At 46.9% G+C, this 12,234-nt stretch overlaps 1 protein-coding gene across 2 annotated transcripts in view; it reads right to left on the bottom strand.

Moving 5' to 3' along the window:
• The window catches only part of ANKRD28 (ankyrin repeat domain 28), a 1,823,421-nt gene that overhangs the window by 963,683 nt on the left and 847,504 nt on the right, over positions 1-12,234 (bottom strand). The gene's annotated exons all lie outside the window — the stretch shown is intronic.

Genomic DNA, 12,234 nt, shown 5'->3' with positions numbered 1-12,234 from the left:
AGTAACCAATTAACTGGTACTTTATCTTAAAATCACAGTCCTCCTTCAGGGCTTGTTCCTGGACAGAATTGTTAAAGAGTCCTGTAAACAAGTGGATTTATTTGCTCCTGAAGCGCCAGTCATTTGTAGACGAAAACAAAATGGGGCAGTTTCCAATACCTTCTGAGTGTTGATCTATGAACAATGCTAAACAAGGGGGCATTTTAAAACATAAGATACGGCCCACATTTCTGTCAAATACTGATTTTATCTGTGCTTTTGATTTTGGCATGTATATTTTTAAATGTCAGTGTGGATGGATGCTTGTTGGTGATACAAATGTGGAAGTGAAAATCAGTGTTTGTCAGGATGGTATACACATTCAAGATATAAGCTACTAGACCGCCATAAAAAAGAAAAGTCACTCGCCACCTAATTTATGTACATTTGTGGAACACCATTACATACTCACCAAGAGACTTATATAATCGAATAAATGATCAAGGCGAGCCCAGATAAGCATAGGCTCACTATTTAGCAATAATTTTAATTACCCAACAGAAATAATGTTAAATGCAGGTTTACAATTGGCACAAGTAAGTAAACAGGCATTCCCAAAAACTGACATGCTGATATACAACTGCACAAATTAATATATATACACAGACATCCTTACCATACAACCCCTTACGCATTACACAGGGTATTATATTGACATAGGTCAAACTCAGACTTCGTGACCAGTGTGTGGTAATAAAGAGTCGACACAATCGTTTCAGCCTTTCAGAGGTGGTGGATGGCTGTAAATATAAAGGCCTTCATCAGGACAGGGAATTTAAGTGCAGGCTCCGTCAAGAGTTTCCTGTGGTGATGATCTACAACAAATATTATGTACTAAGTGATGGTCTGTATCGGGACAGTAAGTTAAAAAGAGGGGTAAGGCTCAAACATAACTTCAACAACATCCCATAAAGGGGGACTTACCGTGTTTGACTGAATACAGCACGTGGAATCTGCACTTTTGGGCAGTGTTTGTTTGTTTTATTATTTATAATGCGTGCCAGACCCGAAGGTATCAGAGCAGAGGAGAGCAAGAATTTTCAGCTTAGGTTACAGAGCTGTACAAGTATATACAAAAGAATATGTGGTAATAACGTACATGAGTCACATTCAATACAGGCGAGAGTGAAAAAGACCTTAGAAGTTATTTACAGGCAAGCTAGCAGCAATACATTACACGCAGAACTATATGCAATACAGGGGGGTGAGCCAACAAGCAACTTTAGCAGTCCTTTTCTTTAAACCAATTGATGATGTGTCTAAAGTGCCCGTAGGTTTGCCCTCAGGTGGGGAGGTATAGAGTTCTAAAGCTGGGCCGCTTTAACTGGGAAGCTAAACCCTCCCGCTTTGGTGAGTTTAAACCTTGGAACCATTAGCCGGTTAGAGTTGGCCGTTCTGGTGGGCAGACTGGATAGGTGTCTACTGAAACTTTGTGAGGTATCTAGGGGCGGCATTGTTAAGACACTTGTGAGTTAGGGAGGAGGTTTTTAGCAAGAGTTTGTCATTGGTGGTGAGCCGGTTCTTTCTCCTTAACTCGAAAATATAATCTTTTTTGGAGATACCTAGTGCTGCTCTAAGGGTGTTAATTTGAAGAATCTGAATTTTGTTGGTGATGTATTTATTGGCTGCTAGGTATAGTGCGTTGCAGTAGTCCAGTTTGGATGGATTTAGAGCTCTAGCCAGAGTGGTGCAACTATTCGTGGAGAAGACAGACTTAGCGGCTCTAATTAACTTACAGCTGTAAGCAGTGGCCGAGGCCATGGTGTTTACCTGTTTGGTAAAGGTGAGCGTGGCGTCTAGATAAAATCCGAATGTTTTAACCTCTCTGGCTACTTTAATGAAGTTGCCATCAATGTCAAAGGTGGAGTATTCATGTCCCAGTTTGTTGGTTTGCAGGGGTGCCAAGGATGATGAGCTCAGTTTTCTCATCATTCAGGCATAGACCATGGGCATCCAGCCATGCCTGGATGATGAGGTACACTATTCACCAAGGCCAAATCCTTGTCGTAATCTCCTGAAAGGGGAATGAGGATCTGGGTATCATCTGCATAGTTCGTGTAGGTGATACCAAGATAGTCTAGATCATCGAAAAGGGGCTTATTGAATATGTTGTACAATGTGGGAGACGTGCATGAGCCCTGTGGTACTCCACAAGTGATGGGGATAGGATCAGCAGATGCAGATGGTGAGAAGAATCGCATGGTCCTGTTACTTAGGAAAGATTGCATCCAACCTATGGCCTCATATGAGAAGTGTGCAGCTTAGTTCAGGTGGTTACATAGGACTTTATGGTCAACCAAATCGAACGCCGCCGAGAGGTCAAGTAAGAGTAACAGTGCAGTTTAGCCACTGTCTTCGAGTGCGTCGGTTTGTGCCTTCAGGTCTATCAGGGCTGTTTCAGTCCCGTATTGGGGCCTAAAGCCTGATTGCCGTACTCCTATTAGATGGTTCTGTTCTAAATATTTCTGTATTTGGAGGTAAGCTACCCTGTCCAGTATTTTGAGCAGGAGGGGTACTGTGGTAATTGGTCTATAGGTAGTAGGTATTGTTGGGTCAAGTGATAGTTTTTTAAGGAGAGGGAGTACCCAGGACTCGTTTAGATTGTTGGGTATGATGCCGGAGGAGAAAGAAGCATTGATAAGCTTTGGCATGAATGGAGATAGGCCTCTGGCTGCATCTTTGATGATTTGGGCTGGGCAGTTGTAGCCTTGACAATTAGAAGGTTCGAGAGTGATGGGAACTTTTTCGACCTCGAGGATTGAGACTTTAGAGAACTTGAAGCGGTGTGAAGGTTTGTTAGAGGGAGTAGTAGTGCTCAGTTGGAGGGACGCTAAAGGGAGGTTGGCTTTTTTTTTTTTTTAGCAATTTTGTCCTGGAGAGTTGCTACTTTATTAGAAAGAGCTTCTTGTATCTTGGTACACCAATTGTTATCCTTTGTACCCTTTTTATCCTTTTGTCTGGCACGGGGATAGGAGGTTTCAAGTTCCTTCAGGATGACGAAAAGTTCTTTTATGCTTGAATTGGCCTGTAGGATTCTTTTATTGTAATTATCTTGTTTGGCAAGGAGTATTTATTTATTGTACTGGGAAGAAATAGGTACACTTATTGTCGGAGGGTAGTTGTCTCCATGCAGATTCACCAATTCTTTTTTTCTTTCCTCAGGTTTTTGAGGTGGGGTGTGAACCATGTATTCAGGTGCAGTTGGGGCTTGCTTTTTCTCATTTTTAAAGGTGTAATGGAGGCTAAAGCTTTGGTCATAATTTTATTTTATTCATGGACTAGGATGGTAGGATTAGTAGGGTCTGGTAAAGAGTTAAGTTTTGGGAGTATTAAAGGAAGTAGTTTGTCAGCAGTGATGTTCTTCTTATTCCTGGTCGCTGTGGGGTGGGGGTGGTGTTATTTTTCATAGTAATCGTTTTAGTTACTAGTGAGAATACTAGAAGGTGGTGATCTGTCCAGAATTGAGGGGTGATGGACATGATGGACGCATTGCAATTATAGTCAGCCACCCAGTCAAGGGTTCTTCCTTTATTATGGGTGGGCAGTGAAACTCTGAGTGAAGCCAAGTTCGTTAAGGGTGTCAGCAACTATAGTTGCTTGCTGGTCATTAGGGTCTCTAAATCCAAGGTTAAAGTCCCCTAGCAAGAGTACTTGCGAGGAGTTTTTTTAGATTCTCAGATAGGGTGGTGGTTAAGTCTTCTTCAAAGAACCCGATATGGCCTATGCAGTCTATATAGTAGGTTGATGGTTAGTGTTTGGGAGCCGGCTGTAGGTAGTTAAACAGGCAAGGCTTCGCATGATTTGACAACCAGTGACTGGTCTAGTCTCATGGAGAGGGAGGATGTGGCTATAAGAGCTATGCCTCTTCCTCGAGCCTCCGTTCTGTCTGCTCTATGGAGTAATAATTGGGGACAGAGCATAAGAGCAGGGCCGGCTGCGGTATGCAACCAGGATTCGGCGATAGCTAGGAAGACAAGCTTTTCAAACTGTATAAGGTCAGCTATGTCTGAGGCATGTGCTACTAGAACACAGGTGTTTATTAGTGCTCCCTTGAGGTTCAGAGTGTTGTTGCTTGTCACTAGTTTTGTGGGGTTGAGGTGATTGTTTCATCAAGTACCGCAGTAGGTGGTTTATTCTGCTGGTGGTACTCCTTCACTGGTGTCAGTGGTCTAAGATAGCTGGCATAGTTTACTTTATGTTAGGTGGTTTAGGTGATGAGCATTTTCTTCTGACATTAGTCGAGGTCGTTGATCTGACTAAAGGTTCTCAATAATCTAGGTAGCCTGAATCGGAGTCTATGATTTCTGGCATAGGTGCTACAAGGTATGTTAGTTTTGTATGGACCCTGAGTGCAGGCATCAGGTGATCGCAGTTGAGTTTGTTTCTGGTTATAATGTCTTAGTATTGTCGGTGTAGCCTCCATGAATGCTAAGAGATTAGCTCTAGGAATGGATTTAGGAGCAGGTGTGGTGTGCAGGCTTAAGGTGCTAGATATTGAGATAAGGGCTAAAACAGAACAAACTCATCGGGTCTAACTGCCCTCGAAATGGACTCTGCAGTCGAGTGCTGGCAATGCACCGTCACCTAGCTCTACAATGAATGGCACAAAGACGGTGTAAGAACCTGGAATTCTGAAACCTTTGATATGATATATGGCATTTATAATGCACCTGTGCACAAGTGTTTGTAGGCACAACAAGGCAAGCAGAGGGGAACACAGGGAGGACAAAACAACTATCTGACTAGGCCTTGTGTAATTCAGATCGCGCAAGTGCAGGGAAGGGGAGAAGTGCTAGGGAGCCGGGGGAAGTGCAGCTAACTTACAAGTGCTGCCAGCGGTTGGCTCCTAAGTGCAGAGAGAAGGGATTGTAGGGTTGCAGATACAGACCCTTAATGCTGGGGAGCCCAGAGGCAGTACGAAGGCAACTGGACATGCAGAAGCCCGGACCAGCGTTCATAGGGTGACCAGTGCACTGCGCAGTCAGGTGCATCAGCAGGGGAGAGGAAGAGAGAAAGCGGAAGCGAAAAGCAAGGTCTGAAGTTACTTCCTGAACCGTAGGTGGTTCTGTTCAAGTTTGGGAGAGGCAGGGAGGTTGTTCCAGAGGGAGATCCCAGCCGAGGAGATAGATCTTCCCTCAACACTCTGCTTGGAGAAGAGTCTGACCCTCAGCAGTTGGAGGTGGAGAGCTCGAGAAGGAAGATGTTTTGGAAGACAAAATTGGAGGTAGAGCGGGGTCGAAGACACCAGAAAGCTTTGTGGACGAGGCAGAGCCTCTTGAACGTTATCCTTGCAGCCACGGGAGCCAGTGAAGGGATTTCAGAGCTAATAAAAGCCAAACATGTGCAGTGACCCAGGTCGTAGCAAGTGTGTCTGTGTGGGGACCGTATTCTGTAGTGTGCTGTGCTAGCCCACAGTGAAATCAACTGAGACAGGTGGCACTTGTCCACCACTCAGGTCAACACGGTCCCTGCACCCCGCAGGGTGCACAAAACAGACAGGTTCATATAATTCAAATAACCGTGGCACTAAGGAAGGGAACCTGTGATTAAATGGATGGGAACATGGATGGAGGTGTGTATGTCCAGCCCCTCCCCGTGGGTCTTGCCGGTCACCCGATCGTGTCCACACAGAGATTCAGAAACATAGTGGCAATACACCCACACAGTAGAAGTTAGCTTACCGGGAGTGGTAGTCTTCCTGAGACTGAATGCGTTCAGAGTATTAGCCACGCCAGGATTGCAGAAGTGTTCGTATATAGGGTGGTAATGGTTACCTTTTTAACGGGGCACTAATAACCTGGCGGCCATGTTAAAGCAACTAATCCAATGCTGCACTAAACCCTATGGTGAATCTAAACCAGGTTCTATGGGTGTCTAAGTGGTACTACACCCAGAAGAATTCATCAAAGGGGCCTCCGGAGTCATGCACGTCAGCTCGGTGCGTGGTTGAATGACAATTATAGAGTTATTCTACATGTGGTATATGTTTAACGCAGTGACAGAGTTGACAATGCACTTCTATAAAAATCACTCAATTTTCTTCATGTGTGGCTGATCACTAAGTCTGCCAATACCATGCTTATGATACGCATGTGGGGTTGGAAAAATGGGTATGAGCGGGACCGATCCGGACTTATATGCCCCGGTGTACATATGCCAGAACCCCAATTGCTTTCCCAAGATGGTACTGGTGTATTTTTACATGGGTCCCATAAGCTAGGCTGTGATTAAACATACATCTGTGTACCATGTGTAGAGCGTTAACAATATCTGTGTGTGTCCCGAGGTAGAGGAAAATTGTGCCCAGTGTGGTGTTCATGTCTATGGCTTGATCTCATTCAGACTGTCTGATCAATGGTGATAAATTGCATCTGTGTTTGGAATTGATGGTTCAACAGACTGTTCCATTTGACCGCCACATTGAGACCTTTTTTCGGGTGCGGTCAAGGCCCTATTGTCCATCTTTGTTCTAATTCTACCAGCTGTTTATCTCAGTCTCCTCCTCTCCTATTGCGGTCTGTAGGATAAACCATTTTAAATCTCGGTGAGTGTGGTTTTTATTTTTTACTATACTGGTCCACAAGTGGTTTGTCCGCAACCATGTGTCTGATGCAGGAGCACTGGTCAGAAATCCGTTGCTTGACTGGTTTCTGTTTTACCCACATATTGTAAATGACACGGGCATTGATTGACATCACCATTCTGCTATTACAATTAGTATGCTTGTTAAGGTTTCAGTGGATATTACCATGATAGAAAGAATGTTTGGTCTCTGTAAATTGGCATGCCACACACTTCCCACATTTGTGATATTCTTGAACAGGCTGTAAACCCCATGTTCTCTCCATTGATGGTTGCACCACAGGTTTTTGATGTGTGTGGAGTAGACGTTCTCGTAGGTTACAATTTTTCTTGAATGCAAAAAAATGTTGTTTTTTTTTGAGTTCCAGTGTTTTGCATGAGATGCCAGTTCTTGTTTGGCATAAGACCCACCTCCCTCGGGGTATTGGCTGCTCGCTTGCAGGTATGTCCAACAGCTTTCTTTGGTTAACCCCTCTGTAGGAGTCTTTGTTGAAGACACTCTGAAAGTTTCTGGAAGGTGTCCTGATCCGTAAAGTTCCTCAAGAATTGTCCATACAGAGTATTGTTCTTAAGACCAGAGCCTGCTCGTAAAATGTAGTAAACTATTCCGGTCTGCTTTTTTTGCAGAACTGATCAGTTTTGAAACCCAGGAGAGATAGAGAGATAGAGAGAGAGATAGAGAGAGAGATAGAGAGAGAGATAGAGAGATAGAGAGAGAGATAGAGAGAGAGAGAGAGAGAGATAGAGAGAGAGATAGAGAGAGAGATAGAGAGAGAGAGATAGAGAGAGAGAGAGAGATAGAGAGAGATAGAGAGAGATAGAGAGAGATAGAGAGAGATAGAGAGAGATAGAGAGAGATAGAGAGAGATAGAGAGAGATAGAGAGAGATAGAGAGAGATAGAGAGAGATAGAGAGAGATAGAGAGAGATAGAGAGAGAGAGAGAGAGAGAGAGAGAGAGAGAGAGAGAGATAGATAGAGATAGATAGAGATAGATAGAGATAGATAGAGATAGATAGAGATAGATAGAGATAGATAGAGATAGATAGAGATAGATAGAGATAGATAGAGATAGATAGAGATAGATAGAGATAGATAGATAGATAGATAGATAGATCGATCTAAAAAATCTATAGCTGGGTAACCCCAAGTCATGGTAAATTTGATGTGGCCGTCACGCAGATTAAGCCAAGAATGGAATGCCTTCAATTGGTCCTCGGAGCCAGTCCATATTAAAAGGACATCATCAATGTACTGTCACCAGGTATTGATGAAAGGCTTGTAAGTATTAGTTTCTGCATAAATGTGGTTGATCTCATAAATGGACCAGAAACAGATTGGCAACATCAGGAGCGAATGTGGCACCCATACTCTCACCTTTGTTATGGTTGAACAGTTGTTTCTTAAATAGAAAAACGTTTTGTCATGGCAAGCTTTATGCTTTCGAGGATGAAATTGGTAGGGACTGTCATGGTATCTGACCCTTTCTCTAGAAAACCCAAAACCTCAAGGTATTCTGTCTGGGGAAGAGAGCAATGCCCAGCGAGGCGTGCGAGGCCCTCTTCGCAGGTGAATGTTTTGTGAAGAAAACAGTTAACACCAAAGGCTTGTTGAGGTGGAATTCTGACAGAACCTTTGGCATGGAAGGTTATGTATGCAGTACCACCCTTGATTCGTGTAAAGTCGGGTACGGTTGCTTGCAGGATAGGGCGTGGATCTTACCTACTCTTCTGGCAGAGGTGATGGCCACAAGGAAAACCGTTTTCCACAAGAGGAACTTGAGTGAACCCCGATACATATGCACGGAGGGCCCCTCCCCCCCACATTAGCCTCGTCAGAACCACATCGAGTTCCCACACTGGGGCAGGAGCCTTCACTGGCGGGAAAGATCGAACATTCCCTGACTAGTGAGTGGGACCAAAGTGACAAACTTCTTGGAGGCCTGGGGTAGCGGGCGATAGCCGCCAGATGTACCTTGATAGATGCGTGCGCCAGTCCGGCCTTGGCCAAGGATTACAAGTCTGGAAGGACCTGTGGCCCGTGACCCTTAGAGGGGTAATCTTCGGAGACCAACACCACGTAGCAAAACGAGAATATCCAGCACCACTGGTAGCTTGACCGGAGGTAACGCTGACAGGCTGAGAAGGTCTAGATACCAAATCTGCCTCAGCCATGCCAGGGCGATCAACATCATCTTGCAATGACACTGTCTAAGTGGGTTGATGACTCGTAGCGTATCGAGTGCCCCCCTGCTTCCCGATGTAGAACATGGTGGTGTTGTCCGTGAAGATCCTCTCCACCTTGCCTTTTAGAGGCGGAAGCAACAACTTGAGGGCCCAGAACAATGCCTGTAGCTCCAGGATGTTGATATGAAGATCCTTCTCAGGCAGCCACAGGTCTCTGGCGTGCAGTTGTCTGGTGTGCGCTCCTCAGGCTTCCAGGAAGGTCGTCCGTGGTGACAGTCTCCTGGTAGGGTGAGGGGGGGTGGTTCTGAAATGCCATGCCTTGGGGGATGTTTGGGCGGATACCCCACCATCCAATTGTTCGATGGAAAATGTTGTTGGGAGCGATCTTGTCTGAAGCTCCCGGACACCGGTTTCCAGCGGGCATCCAGGAATTCCCCTGCAGGGGTCGCATTTGTACCCTGCAGGGCATGACGAGGTAAATGCTGGTCATCATGCTCAGTAAGGACTTTATGGCCCGCACTGTGGCTGTCTTCGTCGATGACAGCTGTTGCACCTTTCCTTGAATGGCTGCTAGACTCTCCGAGGGCGACAGGACAAAGTATTGAGTCTGGCGCATAGGAACAGCGAGTTCTGTGATGGCGTTAAGCATGACTTTGGATAGTTCACGGAGAATCCAAGATCCATCAGTAGTTGGACCGTCATCTGTGACCCTGTTGGCCAACTTCTGCGAGCGGGTGCGAATCAGCCAGTCGTCCAGGTACGGGTATACGTGTATGGCGTGTAGATGCAGATGGGCTGCCACTGGTACCAGGCATTACTTGAACACTGTGGGTGGCGACTTCAAGCCAAAAGTTAGGGCCTTGAACACGTAGTGCCGTCCCTGAACCACAAAACGCAGAAACCTACGATGTTGTGATTCTGGAAGGTTGACAGTACGATGTGGAGAAACCTTTTGAAGACATGCTCGACTTGTCCTTGGAGGAGCTAAAAGAAGAGCGGTGCTGCTGGAGAAGGCCCAGGGAACAGGCCGTCTTCGTATGCATTTTGATGGCATGGAGGGCCTCGACGACCTTCCCAAGTAGGGTCTCTCCATCAAAGGGCATGTCCAGCACCTTCGCTTGGACTTCAGGACGGAAATTTGTGGCTTTCATCCAACATTTGCGACAAAGGCACACTGTTCCCCATTTGCCGGAACCCTGTGTTGGTGAAGTCCAATGCCACTGTGATGGCGTGATCAGGCACCACTTCCACTTCCTGGAAGAGGGAGGGATTGCCTCCATCTTCTTATTGTCAGGGAGGAACTCCAGAATAGGCCCCAGCTTGTACCACAACTCTGTCGTAACTGGCCAGGATCGCCAGCGAGTTGGCCGCCTTGATAGTTGATGCTGCAGTGAAAATCACCTTCCCTATGCCGTTTGCTTGCGGCCGCCGATTCCACCAAATCCAGCGATGGCTGCAAGCTCCGGCACTTAGGTGAGGAGTTTGGCACCCTATATTTCTTCTCCAGCCTATCCCGTTTGGCTGGAGTTGTGCAAGAGTTCATCATGAGGGCCAGGCCCTCTTCCTGCACATCATCCAGAAGGGGCACCGCCATGATAGTCTTCCTCTTGGCATAGCGCCTCTGGTACAAGCAGCTCTCCTTTTTGGTTTCCTCGGAACCAGCTGGAATATCTCAGAGGCTATGGATATCCTGGAGTGGAACAATCCCACCTCATTCGGTAGGGACAACGTATGTGGAGCATCCAAATGTGGAGATTCACCGTCCGCTGCAATGATATCCTCGTCATCATCCGTCGTGGCCGTATCCGTACCAGTGTCTGGGTCTGCTGGGGGAGAAGGGACACAATGTGGGGGCGGAAAGTTGAAATGGAGGTGTCGGATGACACTGGCTTTTCTTCCGTGGAGGCTGATCGGGGACCTGGGGAACCACAGGTACTGGAGCCGGTGGCATCCTCATCTGGATCTCCGACATAGAGGTTTGCAGTTGACAGAATATCCAAGGAAAAGTGCCTCGGCTGAGACGGCAGAACCGGAAAACTAGGCCCTGCGCTGTCATGGCCGCTGTCATCCTCTTCAACATCCTTGTGGACGGCATGCAAGGACTCCTGGTCTTCGTTGTCCGTGGACAAGACCTCCATGGCATGGGGGACTGCCTGACAGGGCTGTTTCTGGGCCTCCACGCCTCCCACCTTCTTTCCTTACTGAGGGTCTTGAACCGGGACCTGAGCCAGTTTCCCCCTTTCTGGTGTGCCAGCAGACTTTGCCAATGTCACTGCGGCTGTGTTGCGCCTTGGGGGTAGGGAGCTGTGGGGGCTACGCTCGCAGGATCTTTGCCCTTAGCTGTCGTGGCAGTAGCAGTCGTCGATGGGGTCACCGATTAGGTCTTAGTCTGTGCCTGTTAAGCCTGCTTAGGCAGTTCGGCCTTCTCCGTCTGCGGCTTCTTGGATTTCTCTGAAGTTTTGCTTGGATAGATGACTTCCCTCTCTGAAGAGGAGTGCCGGCTGGCAATGGAGGCAGAAGGTGAAGTCGACCGCGCCCTATCAACTTTGGCACCCGCTTCCGCTGCGAACCCGGTGGACTCTGACTTGCGGCTCTTGGCCTGATCTTGGGCCCCCTGGATGAGGCACCCTCAAAAGGACCTAGAAGACCGCTCCTCAGACTGGCCGGTCCTGGGTGAGGCATGACCCTGTTCTGAGCACGGGTCAGAGGCCTTGGCGTTAATCCATGCCGCCAGCCTACTACCTCTGTTACTCGTCTTCTTGGAGAAACAAAGGCATACCTCACACTGTACCTCCTTGTGGTCCGGGTGCAGGCAGTAGACACATTTCAGGTGATTGTCTTTCACAAAGACATTCCGTAGCCCGCATTTGGTGCAGGGCCTGAAGAGGGACCTTCCCTCCTCCGTCATGGTTGGATGGCACGAAGTAGGCTCAAGGGTCTTGGACAATCTTTGAAACAAAAATAGAACTTTTCCGTCAGAAACGAGACAAAACGTACAAATAGCTCAAAGAGCAAACTCGAAAATTCCCAACACTGAAGGGTGAAGTGAAAATCTGAAGATGGCTGCTAGAGGAGGGACTTAGGGAGCGGACTGTCAGTGGATGGGGGCAGTATGACCCAGAGGACAGTGATTGGTTAAAAGGAGAAATACATTTTTTAAGTAAAACTATTTTTTATTTTACCAAGGATTCCCATGTCAGACCACATGCTTTTGTCAGCCATTAGGGGAATATCAAGATGGAGGTGAAACTCCACACAGTTATTCTGGAGTCAGTGACAAAACAATAGGACACCATAGCAAAGGTGGATGATTTTTGCGAGTGCTTCAAGAATGCCCCCCAGTTCCTCCCTACCCCACCCCCCACCCGAGGGTGATTGCCAAAAGGCCTCCTGAGTGCAACCGGGGGCATTACATATTTCACAAGAAGC

This window comes from Ambystoma mexicanum, chromosome 2q, assembly GCF_040938575.1.
Source record: "Ambystoma mexicanum isolate Mex_15411 chromosome 2q, UKY_AmexF1_1, whole genome shotgun sequence".
NCBI classification, from domain to species: domain Eukaryota; kingdom Metazoa; phylum Chordata; class Amphibia; order Caudata; family Ambystomatidae; genus Ambystoma; species Ambystoma mexicanum.
The sequence above is the reverse complement of the archived record's forward strand: the minus strand, read 5'-3'. Positions and strand labels throughout refer to the sequence as shown.